The sequence below is a fragment of the Neovison vison genome, chromosome 2, assembly GCF_020171115.1.
Source record: "Neovison vison isolate M4711 chromosome 2, ASM_NN_V1, whole genome shotgun sequence".
NCBI classification, from domain to species: domain Eukaryota; kingdom Metazoa; phylum Chordata; class Mammalia; order Carnivora; family Mustelidae; genus Neogale; species Neogale vison.
Genome location: NC_058092.1, coordinates 78,629,820 through 78,649,284, shown reverse-complemented (window position 1 = coordinate 78,649,284; position 19,465 = coordinate 78,629,820). Strand labels below are relative to the sequence as shown.

Below are 19,465 nucleotides of genomic sequence, written 5' to 3'. Positions count from 1 at the left end.
AGAGAGTACATTGTGCAAATGGGAGATGGGTTGGAAGTAACTTTGGGGATGGTGATGAGAATAACTTTACAGTGCAAAAATTCACGAAATACAGTATTCACGAAATTACAGTGCACGTATTCACGAAATAATGTAGTAAGAATGACACTTTATGGGCGCCTGGGTGGCTCAGTGGGTTAAGCCACTGCCTTCGGCTCAGGTCATGATCTCAGGGCCCTGGGATGGAGTCCCGCGTCGGGCTCTCTGCTCAGCAGTGAGCCTGCTTCCCTTCCTTTCTCTCTGCCTACTTGTGATCTCTCTCTGTCAAATAAATAAATAAAATCTTAAAAAAAAAAAAAAAGAATGACACTTTATCCTTTTGAACTTCCTCACCAAAACATATAACCTATTTAATGTTGAAAAAAAAATCAGATAAACTCCAATTGAGGAAAATTTCTACAAAATACTTGCCCAGAGCTCAAACTGTCAAGGTCATCAGAAACAAGTGAAGTCTATGAACTGTTAGAGCCAAGAGAAGCCTAAGGAGACATAACCACTAAATGTAATTTGGCATCCTAGATGGGACCCCGGGGGAATAAACGACACTAGGCAAAAACTAAAGAATTCTGAATAAACTATGAACTTTTAGTTAATAATAATGTCCCAATATTGGTTCATTAATTGTAACAAATGTACTATTCTAAATGTATATATAAGATGTTAACAATATGGGAAATGAGTGTAGAGTCATATGAAAATTCTCTGTACTCTTCCCAGTTTTTCTGTAAATTTAAACTTGTTCTAAGAAATAAAGTATATTAAGAAAAAACTAGGGATTCTTCTACTTTTGAAAGATAACTTTTCTATATTAACAAGGAGAATAGTGAATAAAAGAATAAAATTTGACACTGGGGGGAGAAAGGCAGTACAGGACTGATCCTTAAGAGAAGGAAAACCAGTGAGATATGCCTTACAGTTATGATGCTTTTTCTTTCTAGAAACAATTTCTAGGTCATGGCACAGGGATTACAAACACAGAAGGAGCCTGGTTGTCTTACTGAGTTGAGAAGACTAATATAGGAGCTTCAGAAGGATGAGTCAGCTGGAATTTATGGGGCATAGTACTATGGAAGCAGGAGTTATAAGAAAAAAGAGCTCCAGAAATTAGAGGACTTAGTTTTGCCTGAATATTATCTACACACACACAGGGTAAAGATCCATGAAACCAGGTGAAGAATAAAGGCCAGGGAGCTGGTTGACATTCAAGTTCCTTCTAGCCAGAATTGAATAACTGGAGCACTAAGGAAAGCTCCCAAAAGAGTCAATCCCAGTAGAAGGGCTATACAGCATTTAGAGAAAAGGCAACTCTAGATCTACTTCAACAAAATGTAAAAATAAGTCTCATAAAGATTAAGCTGATCTACAAAAACTAAATTACCTGTTAAAACATACTTCAACACTTTTTGAAGACACACAACAAAATTCAAACAGTCTAACAATATAATATAATGTTTCATATATAATAAAAAATTCTAGGTATGTAAAAAAAGTAGCAAATATTAACTATAACCAGGAGAAAAAGCAGTCAAGAGAAGCAGACCCAGAAATGAAAGAGATGATGGAATTAGCAAACAAAGCACTTCATTTATTTATTTTTTGAAGAGAAGGAGAGTGAATAAGTATGCATGAGTGGGGAGGAGGGAAGGGAGAGAAAGAGAGAGAATCCTAAGCAGACTCCACACCCAGCATGGAGCCTGACAAGGGGCTTGATCTCACAACTCTGAGATCACAACCAGAGCTGAAATAAAGAGTCAAACACTTAATCAACTGAGTCACCCAGATGTCCCTGGATAAAGCATTTTAAAAAGCTATCATAGATATGCTCAAAGATTTTATTAATAAGAAACATAATAAAGAGAAAAAAAGAAACATTTAAGGAAAAAGAGCAACTTTACAGCAGAAATGCACAATATCTGAATGAGGAAATTCAAGTTAAAACTAAAATAGAAAATATTAATGTACCTCTGTACATAACAACACAAATAAAACACAGAAAGAGAAAGAAGAAACTTTAAAAAAAAAAAAGCTTAAGTGAGCTATGGAACTAACATACATATAATTGGAGTCCCACGTGTAAGGAGAGAAAGAAGGGGATTGTAAGACAATCTGAAAAAATGATTTTTGTAAATTTTCTGAATTTCACAAAAACCACAAACCCAAAGATCCAAGAAGCTCAATAAATCATAAGCAGGATAAACATAAAGAAAAGCACAAGGTATATCATAATGAAATTGCTGAAAACTATAATGAAATTGCTAAAGACTAATTATAAGGGAAAAAAGCTTTTAAAGCAGTCAGGGAAAAAAGGCACATGACATATTGATAAGCAAAACTAGGCATGATCACAGACTTCTTGTAAGAGACAATACAATAAAATTACATCTGTAAAGCCCTGGAAGAAATAAAAAATTGCCAATTTATAATTCTATATCCAGCAAAAATATCTTTCAAAAATGAAGTCTAAATGAAGACCTTTTCTAGACAAAAGCCAAGAAATGTCATTAACAAGTTGACCTGTATTACAAGAAATTAAAACAAAGTTCTTCAAACCTAAGGAAAATTTTAACAGAAACCTAGACTTAATACAAGACTGAAAGTGCAAGAGATGGTAGTACGGGGATAAATTTAAATTTCCTCATTAAAACAAAATTACCTAGGGGCAGCTGGCTCAGTCAGTTAAGCATCAGATTCTTGATTTCAGCTCAGGTCATAATCTCAAGATTGTGAGATCAGCTCTAGGCTCAGCATGGAGACTGCTTGAGTTTCTCTCCTTCTCCCTCTGCCCCTCCCCTCACTTGCATTTTCTCGCTCTCTAAAATAAATAAATAAAATCTTTTAGATAAGCAAATAAACAAATAAAATTACAGAAAAGATAATTATTTTTTAAAATAATTACAATTTATGGTAGGGTTTAGAATATATACAGAAGTGAAATGTATGGCTGCAATAGCATAAAGAATAGGAGGGGGAAAAGGTCCTAATGTTATATGTGAAGATGTATAATATTAACTGAACATAAATGATAAGGTAACAATACATATTATAAATACTAGAGCAACCACTAATAAAGATAATACACAGACACAATATGGCTAATATGTCAACAGTGGAAATAAACTGTAATTTAAATTTTTTTGTAATTCAATTTTTTTAAAAATTCAATTAATACATTAGAAAGGAAGAAAAAGACAACAAAGAAAAAAAAATTGTAAATGGTAGGCTCAAACCCCAACATAACAACATTACAGTAAATGGTGTAAATTATCCAATTAAAAGTAAATTATGAGACCAGTAAGACATATGCTGTCTATAAAAAATTTTAAGGCATTTTAAATATAAAGATACAGAGAGTTTAAAAGTAAAAGGATGGGAAAAGATACATCACATAAACAAAAAGTAACCATAAGAAATCTGAGTAGAATTATTGTGGCAATCATTTTGCAATATATACAAATACTGAATCAGTATGTTATACACCTGAAACTAATATAATGTCAACTATGCCTCAATTAAAAAATAGAGCTTCATAAAACATGCAGCAAAAACTAAGAGAACTGAAGGGAGAAATAGGAAAATCATGATTACACTTAGAAATCTTCTCAGTAACAAACAGAGCAAGTAGACAAAGTTAGTTAAGGATATGCAAGACTTGGGGCGCCTGGGTGGCTCAGTGGGTTAAGCCGCTGCCTTCGGCTCAGGTCATGATCTCAGGGTCCTGGGATCAAGTCCCGCATCGGGCTCTCTGCTCAGCAGGGAGCCTGCTTCCTCCTCTCTCTCTGCCTGCCTTTCTGCCTACTTGTGATCTCTCTCTGTCAAATAAATAAATAAAATCTTTAAAAAAAAAAAAGGGATATGCAAGACTTCAACACTATCAACCTATTTGACATCTCTAAGATCCGTCCACCCCAGTAAAGCAGAAGACACATTCTTTTCAAGTACATAGGGAACATTCACTAAGATCCATACGTACTTGAACGCAAATCTCAATCTCAGCATAAAACATAGTACCTGGTATATAATCAATGCTTAAGAATTCTTAATGAAGAATGAGGGCACCTGGGTGGCTCAGTGGGTTAAGCCGCTGCCTTCGGCTCAGGTCATGATCTCGGGGTCCTGGGATCAAGTCCCGCATCGGGCTCTCTGCTCAGCGGGGAGCCTGCCTCCTCCTCTCTCTCTCTGCCTGCCTCTCTGCCTACTTGTAATCTCTGTCTGTCAAGTGAATAAATAAAAAATCTTAAAAAAAAAAGAATTCTTAATGAAGAATTAATGCTATTAGAATTTTATCCTTCTACCTATTTACTTTCTCTTATTATGCTTAATGATAAAGATATATAGGCATATGTAGGAGGTATAAAGGGTTCAGTTACAGACCACCATAATAAAAGCAAAAAGCTTGGGTAGGAGCTTCCTAGGCTACAGTGCAGTTCTGAGGGAAATCAACAGACTGTTAGAATTTTTTGGTTTCCTAATGCATATAAAAGTTATGTTTACATGATACTGCAGTCTGTTAAGTATATATTATGACAATTAATATTGTGTGTTTATTATATATAATATACATATATAAAATACATAATGCTATTAGGTCTAAACAATATATACACCTTAATTTAAAAATACTTTAATGCTAAAAAATGCTTTCATCTGAGCTTTCAGTGAGTTGTAACATTTTTTGCTGGTGGAGGGTCTTGCCTTGATATTAATGGCTGCTTATTGGTCAGGGTGGTGGGTCCTGACGGTTAGGTTGGTTGTGGCAATTTTCTAAAATAAGACAATGAAGTCTGCTGCAACAATTGATATTTTTACCTTTTCCTATGAATCACTAATGTTCTTAACACCATCTAGAATGGTGAATCCTTTCCAGAGGTCTTCAACAAACTTTGCCCATCTATCAGAGAAATCACTATCTATGGCAACTACAGTCTTATATAATAATATATATTATATATATTTAATGTGCTATATAATAATTTCTTTTATTAATTTTTTAAAAGATTTTTATTTATTTATTTGACACACACACAGAGAGAGAGAGAGAGCGTGCGTGAGCTCAAGCAGGGGGAGCTACAGGCAGAGGGACAGGGAGAAGCAGGCTCCCCGCTGAGCAGGGAGCCCGATGTGGGGCTTGATCCCAGGCTCCTGGGATCATGACCTGAGTTTAAGGCAGATGCTTAACCAACTGAGCCACCCAGGCACCCCTATAATAATTTCTTACATAATAAGACTTGAAAAAGTGACTCCTTGATCATAGTGGATCACCTGCTAAGACATACTTCAACACTCTTTTTAAAGGTAGACAACAAAATTAAAACACTCAACAACATAACATTCAGAATGTAATAAAAAAAAACTTCTAGGTATGTAAAGAAGTAGCAATTTTTTTTAAAATATTTTATTTATTTATTTGACAGACAGAAATCACAAGTAGGCAGAGAAGCAGGCAGAGAGAGAGAGGAGGATGCAGGCTCCCTGCTGAGCAGAGAGCCCGATGCGAGGCTCGATCCCAAGACCCTGGGATCATGACCTGAGCTGAAGGCAGAGGCTCTAACCCACTGAGCCACCCAGGTGCCCCGAAGTAGCAATTTTTAATTATAAACAGGACAAGAAGCAGTCAAAAGAAGCATACCCAGAAATGAAAGAGACGATGGAATTAGCAGACAAAGCATTTTTTTGTTAAAAGAGAACAAGTATTATTTGTTCCAGCTCTTTGAAGAATGCTGGTGGAATTTTGATCGGAATGGCATTAAAAGTATAGATTGCTCTAGGCAGTATAGACATTTTAACAATGTTTATTCTTCCGATCCGATCTAAAATTTGTATGGAATCAGAAGAGACCCCGAATCGCTAAGGAAATGTTGAAAAACAAAAATAAAGCTGGCGGCATCACCTTACCTGATTTCAAGCTTTATTACAAAGCTGTGATCACCAAGACAGCATGGTACTGGCATAAAAACAGACACATAGACCAGTGGAACAGAGTAGAGAGCCCTGATATGGACCCTCAACTCTATGGTCAATTAATCTTTAACAAAACAGGAAAAAATATACAGTGGAAAAAAGACAGTCTCTTCAATAAATGGTGCTGGGAAAACTGGACAGCTATATGTAGAAGAATGAAACTCGACCATTCTCTTACACCGTACACAAAGATCAACTCAAAATGGATAAAAGACCTCAACGTGAGACAGGAATCCATCAGAATCTTAGAGGAGAACATAGGCAGTCATCTCTTTGATATCAGCCACAGCAACTTCTTTCAAGATACGTCTCCAAAGGGAAAGGAAACAAAAGCGAAAATAAACTTCTGGGACTTCATCAAAATCAAAAGCTTCTGCACAGCAAAGGAAACAGTCAAAAAAACAAAGAGGCTTTGTTAACTGTTTCCTTTGCTGTGCAAAAGCTTTTGATTTTGATGAAATCCCAAAAGTTCATTTTTGCCCTTGCTTCCCTTGCCTTTGGCGAAGTTCCTAGGAAGATGTTGCTGCGGCTGAGGTCGAAGAGGTTGCTGCCTGTGTTCTCCTCAAGGATTTTGATGGATTCCTTTCTCACATTGAGGTCCTTAATCCATTTTGAATCTATTTTTGTGTGTGGTGTAAGGAAATGGTCCAATTTCATTTTTCTGCACGTGGCTGTCCAATTTTCCCAACACCATTTATTGAAGAGGCTGTCTTTTTTCCATTGGACATTCTTTCCTGCTTTGTCGAAGATTAGTTGACCATAGAGTTGAGGGTCTATTTCTGGGCTCTCTATTCTGTTCCATTGGTCTATGTGTCTGTTTTTGTGCCAGTACCATGCTGTCTTGATGATGACAGCTTTGTAATAAAGCTTGAAGTCTGGAATTGTGATGCCACCAACTTTGGCTTTCTTTTTCAATATCCCTTTGGCTATTCGAGGTCTTTTCTGGTTCCATATAAATTTTAAAATTATTTGTTCCATTTCTTTGAAAAAGATGGATGGTACTTTAGTTAACAAAACCAAAAGACAACTGACAGAATGGGAGAAGATATTTGCAAATGACATATCAGATAAAGGACTAGTGTCCAAAATCTATAAAGAACTTAACAAACTCAACACCCAAAGAACAAATAATCCAATCAAGAAATGGGCAGAGGACATGAACAGATGTTTCTGCAAAGAAGACATCCAGATGGCCAACAGACACATGAAAAAGTGCTCCGTATCACTCGGCATCAGGGAAATACAAATCAAAACCACAATGAGATATCACCTCACACCAGTCAGAATGGCTAAAATCAACAAGTCAGGAAATGACAGATGCTGGAGAGGATGCGGAGAAAGGGGAACCCTCCTACACTGTTGGTGGGAATGCAAGCTGGTGCAACCCCTCTGGAAAACAGCATGGAGGTTCCTCAAAATGTTGAAAATAGAACTGCCCTATGACCCAGCAATTGCACTACTGGGAATTTACCCTAAAGATACAAACGTAGTGATCTAAAGGGGCACGTGCACCCGAATGTTTATAGCAGCAATGTCCACAATAGCCAAACTATGGAAAGAACCTAGATGTCCATCAACAGATGAATGGATCAAGAAGATGTGGTATATATACACAATGGAATACTATGCAGCCATCAAAAGAAACGAAATCTTGCCATTTGCGACAACATGGATGGAACTAGAGCGTATCATGCTTAGCGAAATAAGTCAAGCGGAGAAAGACAACTATCATATGATCTCCCTAATATGAGGGAGTGGTGATGCAACATGGGGGCTTAAGTGGGTAGGAAAAGAATCCATGAAACAAGATGGGATAGGGAGGGAGACAAACCATAAGTGACTCTTAATCTCATGAAACAAACTGTGGGTTGCTGGGGGGAGGGGGGTTGGGAGAAGGGGGATAGGGTTATGGACATTGGGGAGGGTATGTGCTTTGGGGTAAATTGGAAGGGGAGATGAACCATGAGAGACTATGGACTCTGAAAAACAATCTGAGGGGTTTGAAGTGGCGGGGGGGGTGGGAGGTTGGGGTACCAGGTGGTGGGTATTATAGAGGGCACAGCTTGCATGGAGCACTGGGTGTGGTGAAAAAATAATGAATACTGTTTTTCTGAAAATAAATAAATTGGAAAAAAAAAAAAAAACAAAGAGGCAACCCACGGAATGGGAGAAGATATTTGCAAATGACAGTACAGACAAAAGGTTGATATCCAGGATCTATAATGAACTCCTCAAACTCAACCCACACGAAACAGACAAACACACCAAAAAATGGGCAGAAGATATGAACAGACACTTCTCCAATCAAGACATACAAATGGCTATCAGACACATGAAAAAATGCTCATCATCATTAGCCCTCAGGGAGATTCAAATTAAAACCACATTGAGATATCACCTTACACCAGTTAGAATGGCCAAAATTAACAAAACAGGAAACAACATGTGTTGGAGAGGATGTGGAGAAAGGGGAACCCTCTTACACTGTTGGTGGGAATGCAAGTTGGTGCAGCCTCTTTGGAGAACAGTGTGGAGATTCCTCAAGAAATTAAAAATAGAGCTTCCCTACGACCCTGCAATTGCACTCCTGGGTATTCACCCCAAAGACACAGATGTCGTGAAAAGAAGGGCCATCTGTACCCCAATGTTTATAGCAGCAATGGCCACAGTCGCCAAACTATGGAAAGAACCAAGGTGCCCTTCAACGGATGAATGGATAAGGAAGATGTGGTCCATATACACTATGGAGTATTATGCCTCCATCAGAAAGGATGAATACCCAACTTTTTTATCAACATGGACGGGACTGGAAGAGATTATGCTGAGTGAAATAAGTCAAGCAAAGAGAGTCAGTTATCATATGGTTTCACTCATTTGTGGAGCATAACCAATAGCATGGAGGACAAGGGGCGTTAGAGAGGAGTAGGGAATTTGGGTAAATTGGAAGGGGAGGTGAACCATGAGAGACTATGGACTCTGAAAAACAGCCTGAGGGGTTTGAAGTGGCGGGGGGGGGGTGGGAGGTTGGGGTACCAGGTGGTGGGTATTATAGAGGGCACGGCTTGCATGGAGCACTGGGTGTGGTGAAAAAATAATGAATAATGTTTTTCTGAAAATAAATAAATTGGGAAAAAAAAAGAGAGAGAGAGCAAGTAAGTGCACTGGAGTGGAGGGGTTGGGGGGAGAGAGAGGGAGGCATGTTGTGCTAGCAGGCATGAAAATAACATTAATCTGCTTGTACATCTCCAGCAGAGTTCCTGGGTGATCAGGTGCATTGTCAATGAGTAGCAATATTTTAAGATTTTATTTATTTATTTGACAGAGAGAGATCACAAGCAGGCAGAGAGGCAGGCAGAGAGAGAGGAGGAAGCAGGCTCCCTGCTGAGCAGAGAGCCCGATGCGGGCCTCGATATTTTAAAAGAAACCTGTTTTTTTTTTTTCCTGAAGAGAGATACTCTATCGACAAGAGTCCTTCTATTCTTTGAAGCTTTGAAGCCATGCATGATTTCTCCTCTCTAGCCAAGAAAGTTCTAAGATAACCTGCATCTTTTTAATTTTTTTTAGTCTCAAATTCTTATTTAAATTCCAACTAGTTAACATATAGTGTAATATTAGTTTCAGTAGAATTTAGGGATCACTTACGCATAAAACCCAGTGCTCATCACAAGTGCCCTCCTTACTAGCCATCATTCATTTAACCCATCTTCCACCTACCTCCCCTCTAATAATCCTCAGTTTGTTCTCTATAATTAAGAAGAACCTGTTTTCTGGTTTACCTCTCTTCCCATCCCCCCCATGTTCACCTGTTTCGCTTCCTAAATTCCACATATGAGTGAAATCATATGGTTATTTGTCTTTCTAGGACTTCTCTTGCTGAGCACAATACTCTAGCTCCATCTCTGTCATTGTAAATGGCAAGCTGTCATTCTTTTTGGTGGCTGGGTAATATTTCATTGGGTATATATATACCACATCTTCTTTACCATGAGTCAATGGACATTTGGGCTCTTTCCATAATTTGGCTATTGTTGATAATGCTGCCATAAACAGTAGGGTACATGTACCCCTTCAAATCTGTACTTTCGTATCCTTTGGGTAAATACCTAGTAGTGCAATTGCTGGACTGTAGCGCAGTACTATTTTTAACTTATTGAGGAACAGTATAGACAGTATAGAGATACTGTCTTCCAGAGTGGCTGCAATAGTTTGCATTTTGACTAACACTGTAAGAGGGTTCCCCTTTCTCTGCATCTTCATCAACATCTGCTGTTTCTTGTACTATTAAATCTTAGCCATTCTGACAGGTATGAGTTGGTATCTCATTGTAGTATACATTGTAAATCTGTATTTCCCTGATGATGAGTTATGTTGATCATTTTTTTAAAGATTTTATGTATTCATTTGACAGACAGAGATCACAAGCAGGCAAAGAGGCAGGCAGAGAGAGAGAGGAGGAAGCAGGCTCCCTGCTGAGCAGAGAGCCCAATGCGGGGCTCGATCCCAGGACTCTGGGATCACGACTTGAGCCGAAGGCAGAGGCTTTAACCCACTGAGCCACCCATGTGCCCGGAGCATCTTTTTATGTATCTGTCAGCCATCCGTATGTCTTTGGAAAAACGCCAATTCATGTCTTCTGCCCATTTCTTAACTGAATTATTTGGTTTGGGGGAGTTAAATTTGACATGTTTTTTATAGATTTTGGATACTAACCCTTTAACAGATATGTCATTTGCAATATGATTGTATCTTCTTCCAACAAACTAAAATCCGTGAAAATCTGTGGTTTAGTGTAGCCACCTTCCTGAATTATCTTAGTTAGATCTTCTGTATAACTTGCTGCAGCTTCTACATCAGCACCGTGTGTTTCACCTTGCACTTTCATGTAATGAAGGCAATTTCTTTCCTTCAACCTCATGAACCAACATCCATTAGCTTCAAAATTTTCCTCTGCAGCTTTCTCACCTCTTTTAGTTGTCACAGAATTGAAGAAACTTAGGGTCTTGCTCTGAATTAAGCTTTGGCTTAAGGTAATGTGATGACTGGTTTGAGCTTTCAGCCTGGTTTGGCTTTCAGTATGCCTTTCTCACTAAACTTAATTGTTTCTAGCTTTTGATTTAAAGTGAGAGATGTCCAACTCTTCCCTTCACTTGAATACTTAGAGCCCATTGTAGTGTTACTAATTGGCCTAATTTCAATACTGTTGTGCCTCATGGAATAGGGAAGCCTGAGGAGAGGGAGAAAGACTAGGGAATGGCTGATTGGGAGAGAAGTCAGAACAAACATAACATGTATCAATTAAGTTGGCTATGTTATATGGGTGCAGTTTGTGGTACCCCAGCACAATTATAATAACATCAAAAATCACTGATCACAGATCACCACAACAAATAAAATAATGAGAAAAACTGAAATATTGCAAAAATTATCAAAATGTGACACAGAGACATGAAGTCAGCAAATGCAGTTGGAAAGTGGCACTGATGGACTTGTTTGCTGCAGGGTTGCCACAAACCTTCAATTTATAAAAAACAAAACCACAACAAAAAACCCATACTATCTACAAAGCACAATAAAGCCAAATGCAATAGAAGGAGGTATGCCTGTGTAAATATATAGCATGTCACGACTTTTATGTATGGCAGTCTCTGATCTTTGACTGCATAAGTGACCAATGGCCCCAGCAGAGCACTCTGCATTTAGTACCACATGGGTCCCAAGGCCACTTTCTCATAGGCTGTTCCCTGCCAGTGACTGAGCACATCAGTGACAATAGGCAGGTCTATTTCAGAGAGACAGGGCCTTTTCTGATGGCTGACTTTGGCCTGGGAACTTCCTAATAGTCTGCTGACTTCCCTCACGGCAGCCTAAGAAGCTACTACTCAAGCTTCCTTCTTTCCCTTTCTCCTTCCATCATGGTCAAATCAACACTGCAGTTTGACAGCTCCTTCAGTCGCCTCTGGATTCCTTTCCATGTTCTCTCACATGCATTTACCCTATTAAATATCTTACAAGTCTAACCTCCATCCTCATGTCTGCTTCTCTGAAGATCTGCACTAACACAGCATGTTATTTCCATTTAAGTAAGATTAAAAGCATATGAGACTTAAACAACTGCCCTGTCTTTCGGACAGAAACTCAGAAAACATTCCTACTCAAGTAGGATACAGGCCTCAGTTTGAAAAATAATGCTATAAGGGGCGCCTGGGTGGCTCAGTCAGTTAAGCATCTGACTTTTGATCTCAGCTCAGGTCTTGATCTCAGGGTGGTGAGTTTAAGTTCCACATTGGGCTCTACACTGGGTGTGGAGCCTACATTAAAAAAATAAAAGTGCTGGGATGCCTGGGTGGCTCAGTTGGTTGGACGACTGCCTTCGGCTCAGGTTGTGATCCCGGAGTCCCGGGATCGAGTTCCGCATCGGGCTCCCAGCTCCACGGGGAGTCTGCTTCTCTCTGACCTTCTCCTCGCTCATGTTCTCTCTCACTGTGTCTCTCTCAAATAAATAAATAAAATCTTTAAAAAATAAAAAAATAAAAGTGCTGTAAATGGCCCTCTGTATTAAATATCTTTGCCAGGTTTTTCATTTTCCCACACACCAAAAACCATTTCCACCTTCTGATTAAATTTAATCTCAACTGACAAGGCTGCTTCTGGCTGTGCCAAGATGCCCTAATTTCCCCCTTGCTCTCGCTTTAGTACATTGCTTGCTATTTAATACTTCCTGATGTTCACTGAACTAGATTCACTACTCCAGGCAGAATAATGGCCTGGATTACTCAGAGAAGCTCTAAAGAAGGAATTTTTTTACTAGGACTGTTTTTTGTTTTTCTTTAAGTACTCTAGCTCCAAAAATACTTTCTAAACTTTTAGTTCTATATAACTAAATAAAGATTAAACCCAGGATAGTGAATCCAGAGTTTTTACAGTTGTCACTGTCACCCACTGCACTTCTTCGCAAACATCTTACAGAACATAAACTTTAAAAAAACAAAGAGCTTTTTCTTAAGACACCCACTTTGACATCCACTGATTATACTTTCATAAGATTATCTTTCCTAAGTTAAAAAATTATTTGTAAAGTGTAGTGGATGCACTATTTAGAACTGATAGTTTTTTGTTAATAAAAAAAATTGAGAGAATTTTTTAAAATTATTTGTGCATATCATGATCATTTTATAATAACTTAAAAGTAAATATGGAAAAGTACAGCATAGGAAATACAGTCAGTAATACTGTAATAACCATGTATGGGGACAGTGGTTACTACACTTTCTGTGGTGAGCACTGCATACTGTGTAAGTTGTCAAATCACGGTTTATGTACCTGAAACTAATATAATATTATATGTCAACTATACTTCAGTTAAAAAAAAAAGTCATTTTACTGAGCATTAAAACAATCCAGAAATTCCAAATTATATAGGTAGAAGTATGCTAAGAAAGTTCTATACTCTTTATGGGGAGAATACCACCCATATTCACTTGATAATGACCCTCAACTTCTTGCAGGAAATTAGCAATATCAAAAAAAACCTCTCTAGGGACGCCTGGGTGGCTCAGTTGGTTAAGCAGCTGCCTTCGGCTCAGGTCATGATCCCAGCGTCCTGGGATCAAAGTCCCACATCGGGCTCCTTGCTTGGCAGGGAGCCTGCTTCTCCCTCCGCCTTTGCCTGCCATTCTGTCTGCCTGTGCTTGCTCTCTCTCCCTCTCTCTCTCTAATAAATAAATAAAATCTTAAAAAAAAAATAAATAAAGGGCCTTGATCTCTTTAAAAAAAAAAAAAAAAAAAAAAACCTCTCTACCCCTAACACCAAACAACTCTTTCTCTTTTGAAATTTTTCAAACCATTTGCTTGCTTTCTTGCAGCCAACCAATCACTGACAAATATACTTAAAGACCAGTTAGAATGTCTCTCTCACTTCCAAAAACTATATCTTAATAAAACACCTGCCAATTATTAAAAAAAACACATATGCATTCATTCACAAATCTTTCACTGTAAAGCCAATCCCTTTTTTTTCCCCAATTTATTTATTGTCAGAAAAACAGTATTCATTATTTTTTCACCACACCCAGTGCTCCATGCAAGCTGTGCCCTCTATAATACCCACCACCTGGTACCCCAACCTCCCACCCCCCCGCCACTTCAAACCCCTCAGACTGTTTTTCAGAGTCCATAGTCTCTCATGGTTCACCTCCCCTTCCAATTTACCCAAATTCCCTACTCCTCTCTAACGCCCCTTGTCCTCCATGCTATTGGTTATGCTCCACAAATGAGTGAAACCATATGATAATTGACTCTCTCTGCTTGACTTATTTCACTCAGCATAATCTCTTCCAGTCCCGTCCATGTTGCTACAAAAGTTGGATATTCGTCCTTTCTGATGGAGGCATAATACTCCATAGTGTATATGGACCACATCTTCCTTATCCATTCATCCGTTGAAGGGCATCTTGGTTCTTTCAATAGTTTGGCAACTGTGGCCATTGCTGCTATAAACATTGGGGTACAGATGGCCCTTCTTTTCACGACATCTGTGTCTTTGGGGTAAATACCCAGGAGTGCAATTGCAGGGTCGTAGGGAAGCTCTATTTTTAATTTCTTGAGGAATCTCCACACTGTTCTTTTTTGATGTGAGCTTTCTGACTACTTGTAAGCTCACATCATTTCTCATAAAAGATACAGATATATATGTATATATACTTATAATTTCTAATTTAAATTTTTTCTAAAATGAAGAATAAAATCTAAAACTTTTTTGAAGAAACTTAAGTACAGAATCATTTTAAATTTTTATAACTTCCTCTCAAACTTTTACATTGTTCATCTACACCAAATTCAATAGCAATTTTTAAAGTGTTGCCTTTTTATTAGATCTTCCCATTCACTTTATCATTCACTGGAATGATAAATTTTTTTAAATAATTTTTTTAAAGAGTTATTTACTTACTTTAGAGGGAGATAGCATGAGAGGGAGAGAGAGAGTCTCAAGGAGACTCCATGCTGAATGCAAAGCCTGACTTGGGCTCGAACCCACGACCCTGAGATCATGATCCGAGCCAAAACAAAGAGTCAGACACTTAACTCAGTGTGCTATCCAGGTGCCCCACATCACTCTTTCATATTTCTTGCATCATTGGTTTATTTGATCTTTTTTTAAAAAAAGATTTATTTATTTAACAGAAAGAGAGAGAGAGAGAGAGATCACAAGTAGGCAGAGAGAATGGCAGAGAGAGAGGAGGAAGCAGGCTCCTTGCTGAGCAGAGAGCCCGATGCGGGGCTTGATCCCAGGACCCTGAGATCATGACCTGAGCCGAAGGCAGAGACTTAACCCACTGAGCCACCCAGGCGCCCCTTATTTGAGCTTTCATTAAGTTATGCTGTGAAAATAAGTTAAATGGCATTATGTATATGTGCTGCCGAAGCGAGCACGTTAAATGGCATTATGTAGGTTGGGAATAATCCAGTGACTCTTGGAAGACACAAACTCAAGGACAGGAATGGAAAAGTGTACTTACACTAGAGAAGGGCCTCCTAAGCCTTGACAGTTCTGCCTACTATGCTGTTAGCATGTTCTACAGAGAATATCTAAAGAGCAGTTTTAATCAGGTTCAGTTAGGGAACCATTACTGCAGGTGGTTTGTCTCCTTTCAGGCACCCAGAGTCTTTAGCCTTGGTTCCCCACTGCAGCATCCCTCAAAGGCCTGCGGCACCAAGGAATTTTATCTCTTTTCCCTCTGTTATTACCACATCAAACTTCACAAGTGGACAGGGTTGACCACTGATCACTAACAAAGTAATTAATATTAAGATGTTAGTGACTCACTCTATTGCATGGTAATTTGGAATTTTATTATCATTTCATTAAAGGCTTCCTGGCAATCTGAGTAAGATAGTAAATTTTTCTATAAAGGGACAGATAATAAATATCAAGCTTTACATGTTACTGTTGCATATGCTTGTTTTTTCTTGTTTTATATAAAAAGAAGGTAGTAACCAGATTTGAGCCATAGTTTACCAACCTGAACTACAAGGTCAGGTACAATAAGCAACAGTGTGTCTCCTTCCAGATACCTAATACATATTTATAGCAACTAACGTTTACTGAAAGCTTATAGCATGTCAGCTATTGTGTTTTGTATTAACTGATTCAATCCTCACAGCCACCATATGCTATAATTACTATTATTATTATTTTCATAGATAAAGAAGTTGAGACTTGAAGACATTAAGCAACTTCTCAACCATTCCATAAATAGTGGAGTCAGAATCTAAACTCAGAAAGACTGACTTCTGAATTACTAAACTATACACTTCTGAGAAAGCTTTCAGCTGAACATGTAACTGATTAATACTATGGCACAAACTAGAACACTGACCTCCTGACTGATTGCCAATTTTCTAAATATTCAGAAAAAAACTATATTTTAAAGGGGGAATTGAACACTTTAACTCAACGAATGAAAGCCTAATGGTATGATATCACGCACTGAAATGAAAAGGTATTTTGGAAAGGCTATCAGATTGTCAAAAGCTAAAATCAGGAATCACTGTCATGCTTTTTCAATAAAGCAGCCCAAGAAAATCTTAATTATGGAACATGGAAGTGTCACAAACAGACATCTTAAAAATGTAACAGATTCAATTTCTCTCAGGGAAACACTACAATAATAATGCCATAAAATGGGAACTCTGCAATAAAGTGCATCATGTACGAACTTAGGGGTAGGCTGAAGATGAAAGGACGAAATAAAAGAAAACAGAAATGTACAATATCCAGATGGTATTCATCCGGTGATTGAGAGCAATTCAGGCAGGAAAGTAATGTTACAGAGGTCTACAAAAGAGTGTAATGCATAATAGTGTCTCAGGAAGCAATACTCAGAAAAGGAGTAACATTACTAACAAACAGGATCAATGAACTCTAAGGGGTTCTCTTTTTATTTTAACCCTCACTCTCTCAAATAAAAAGAGCTCTCCTCATTTCTCCTTTGAGCAGAATTATTGGAGATAAACAAGGACAAATATGTGGGAAGAGTGAAGAATATGCTTCAGAGGGGAAAAGGCCTGGGTAGATGGAGAAGAGTAAAGTAAATGTGACTTTTCCTGGAGGTAAGCTGCTGTCCCATCCTTGGATTGGGGGGAAATGCAAGTGATTCAAACCATTATTTCTCTGCTTACCCCACATAAGTGCATACAGGTTGTTTCTACCATCTACACAAAAGCTTGTTATCAAAGAGCTATTGCCTGGATGATGGTAGCAAACACCTACATAGTCCTTTAAAGTAATTTAATCCTCATAATCACCCCATGAGATGAGTACTTTGAGAATACCCATGTTTGATGAGGATGTTAAAGCAGAGAATGGTTAAATGATTTGCCCAAATTCACAGAGCTGAAAGATGGTAGGGTTAGAATTCAAACCCAGACAGAAAGGCTCCACACACAGTTCATACACTCTTAACCACTCTGTTATACAGTAACTTCTTTGGCTTAATTGTGCCACCACAAGGAAGTAACTGGCATCAGACCGTATTGTAGCATTTCAAGGGCTGGGGATCGAGATAAAGACTGGACAGAATAACCGGCAACTGGAGAGATAATCTTGGAGGAACCAGGTATCGGGTATGTTTATGAAGAGAGAGCATGAAAGACAGGGACTCAAGAAGAAACTACCTCATTACCACAGCAGTTTGGACATATTAAACTAAGCAAACTAAATGGGTTATAAAATACAACCCTAATGTGAATGTAATTCTGATCATAAATTCTGGTATTTATGAGTACTTGTACTGATCTTTCAATATATGAGTACATATAATTTAAAAATTACAACAGTCATATCACAAATGGATTTTTAGCCACATCACTAGGGTAAGTGTTGACACTGATCATTTAGAACAAGAAGTAATTCAGAATGTTCTGATGGTGGGCTTTAAACTACATGACATGAATGTGTGTCTTCTGAATTACTAACATAATTTTCCTTAAACTGTATAATAATATTATGTACTAAACATAGATTTATTCAAGTTTGGACTATGAAGTTTAATCTTGAGATTTAGATTCTGCCATTGTAACTCATATAAGTGTACTAACAAAGTAGAAAAACTTAAGCCAGATCTTCTTGGAACATATGCTTAGGAAATTGCCTTTCTAGTTAATATACACTTATTATTTATAGCTAGGTGAACAAAATAAACCTGAAATGTAAGCAAGAGCTCTCCTGGAATACAAACCTAATATTCTAGATCCAGCTCCTAAAACATAGTCCACTGGCAGGCAGCACACAGAGAGACCAAATATAGACACTGTTTGAGGATATATTGCAAATAATCATAAAGTCTTGCTTCCCTGTATGACAATAACCTTAGGGATCTATAAGTAAAACTTTGGTACAATGCCCCTGTGGTTTCAAGAAAAACCTGAACACAAAATAATATAAAATTAATTTTTTAAAACAAAATTGCATTGCCCCACTCTCAAAAAAAAAAAAAAAAGAATCAAAGAAGTAAACAAACACAAACACACATATCCACAATATGGAAAATACATTAATAGATCAGTATTACATCCTATATTTTACTATATGTAATGGAGATTTCATAAAAATTAGGAAAATGTGCGTATGTGTGTACTTACAATTACAAAATACATGTTCCCAAGAGAAAAGCTCAAATTCTGAATGGTAAATAGTCTGACTGAAACTGGTAATCCTAGGGACGCCTGGGTGGCTCAGTGGGTTAAGCCACTGCCTGCGGCTCAGGTCATGATCCCAGGGTTCTGGGATCGAGTCCCACATCGGGCTCCTTGCTCGGAAGAGAGCCTGCTTCTCCCTCTGCCTCTGCCTGCCTCTCTGTCTGCCTGTGCTCACTTGCTCTCTCTCCCTCTGTCTCTGACAAATAAATAAATAAAAAATCTTTAAAAAAAAAAAAAAAAAGAAACTGGTAATCCTAGAGTTTAGCAATGTACTGCTGTCAATTAACTGGCAAAGCCAATATGATTTTTGAAAGCATAAACATCACTATTGTTGGCATGGTACATTCCTGTCATGTAAACCCACTGCTAATTTCATTAAGACTGTGTACCCTTGAACCTAGAAGATTGGTTCTTGCCATTGCAAATAACCTGGTTCTTCCTTTTCTGGAACACCAGAATAACTTATCAACATTCTATTTGAAACACAAAAAGAGGGAGGAAAAATACTGGGTTCCTCAGTCTTCTGGTTCCATTTCTTATCCATTGTGAAGTCCAGCTGTACTTCTTTCCCTTGAGTTCCAAAAGAAAATCTGTATTTATTAAAAATTTTTCTTCTTTTAAACAGATTTTAGTTACTTGCAAAAAAGAGTAGGCTTTAATTTGAAATCTAAAAGACTAGAATGTCTAAGCAACCCAATTCTAAAGCATAATAATGGTTTTTAAAAAGTACATTGAAATATTAAGCCTTCTAATCAATGCTATTCATAAGAAT

At 37.9% G+C, this 19,465-nt stretch overlaps 1 protein-coding gene across 1 annotated transcript in view; it reads right to left on the bottom strand.

Annotated features, from left to right (window-relative positions):
• The window catches only part of BTBD8 (BTB domain containing 8), a 114,032-nt gene that overhangs the window by 57,207 nt on the left and 37,360 nt on the right, over positions 1 to 19,465 (bottom strand). The window lies entirely within an intron of this gene.